The 1,640-nt window shown below is 47.0% G+C and overlaps 1 pseudogene; it reads right to left on the bottom strand.

The window, feature by feature from the left end:
- Nucleotides 1-298: 298 nt before the first annotated feature.
- On the bottom strand, nt 299-1,045 carry LOC148398590 (lysosome-associated membrane glycoprotein 1 pseudogene; annotated as a pseudogene).
- Between the last annotated feature and the right edge of the window lie 595 nt (nt 1,046-1,640).

Below are 1,640 nucleotides of genomic sequence, written 5' to 3'. Positions count from 1 at the left end.
TTGCCACCCAAAATGACCCAAAAGTGCCCTGACATTCCATAATTTCCTTTACAATACTAATAAATAGAACACAATAATAAAGATTATTCTGTTGTTTGCCAGATATTTTCTCACAAATCTAACATCCCTTTTATCATTAAGCATATGTATCCCCAGTGTTATGGAAGGTTCTGGGAGTTCCCAGCGTTAAACAAGGATACAGGAGTGTGGAGCACATAAAGAGTATGTGGCGTGTCAAATGCGGCAGTGGTTAATGTTAGCGAGGGAGATCTCTGGTTATATTTGAGAGGACACCACTTCAAATGGTCTGGTAGCCACCCTGCCTCCTCCTCCTACCAATGAGGTAGGCAACTAGCACGATGAGGACCAAGCCAGCCAGGGCCGTCCTGACGATGATGGCGATCAGCATGTCATATTCATCCAGCTGGCAGTGCTCAGCTGTGCCAAACTTTTTCTGGGTGAGGCCGAAGGGCTACACCTGCAACTGGAAGGTGTTGATGGACAAGGCCTGGACCACATCGAGAGTCTGCTCTTTGTGGCACATATACGAGACTCCCAGGGTTCCCCGAAGGTAGTCCAGGCTGTTGTTATGTGCTAAGTAGGGTTCTTTCATGTCTGGCCAATCTGCTGACAGAGAAATATCACTCAAGTGGTCCTTATTGGACATAGAGTTGAGCGTGAAGAAAAAGGCCAGGTTGGTTTTATTGGCGTCCGTCAAGAGTCGCAGCATTGTGCTGTCTGTGTCACATGATCCGGAAGCTTTTGTGGTGTTGGGCTCAAGGTTGACGACATGCACTGTCTGGTTTGAGGAGGTGGAGTTGAAGCTGATGTTAAGCTGAAGGCCCATGTACGCCAGCAAGCAGACACTGCTATTGGTGCCGGCCACCCGGTAGTGCCCTGTCACCGGTCTACCAGGCTCTTTGTGCGGCGCCTTGGTGCTGGATGGTGCCACGGTAGCCTAACCCTGGTGCACGGCTATAGCGGCTATAATAAGCTGCAGGGTAAATGTCAGCCACCGTGTCTGCACACCACCAGTGGTCATCATGTTTGTCTCCCAGTTGGTGTTGGTGAGTGTGAGGTCAAAAAAGAGCTCCACAACTTCAGCTAACAGAGCTAGTATGCTAACTATCTGAATGCAAACGTCAGTATCAAAAGAAGCCCATAAAAACAAGTAAAAGCTCTGGGCACTGACAAAAACAAATGGTCAAAGCGCTGCCGTTGCGCTCCAAAATCCAGTTAAATGACCAAAGCTGTTGCGTTAGCATGTGTCGACGGCGAAATTTGCGCTGCTTGATTTGGACTTCGATTTAAAGTAGCATGGCCAAAGACTCCCAGCGGGACAAGACAGCATTGCTGGTGTCCAAATTCACGCAGCCTTTGACAACCAGCCCTCGAATCTGGCCTGGTCTCTATGAAAGTCAGCTTTATTGTCAATGAAGGCAGACCGTGAGGTGTTTTTTTCCCCCAAACATTTATTTATTCAACGCAAACACATTAGGTATAAAATCTCTTTGTACATATCAACAACTACAGACAGACAAAAAGCAAAGCATACGTACATGATACCAGGGAGAAAAAATATTACACACATTACAGGGCAACTCCATATTATATACAAGGAGTATACAGCCAGAGCAAAC

This window comes from Syngnathus floridae, chromosome 4, assembly GCF_059516105.1.
Source record: "Syngnathus floridae isolate MCC-2025c chromosome 4, RoL_Sflo_1.0, whole genome shotgun sequence".
NCBI lineage: Eukaryota > Metazoa > Chordata > Actinopteri > Syngnathiformes > Syngnathidae > Syngnathus > Syngnathus floridae.
The sequence above is the reverse complement of the archived record's forward strand: the minus strand, read 5'-3'. Positions and strand labels throughout refer to the sequence as shown.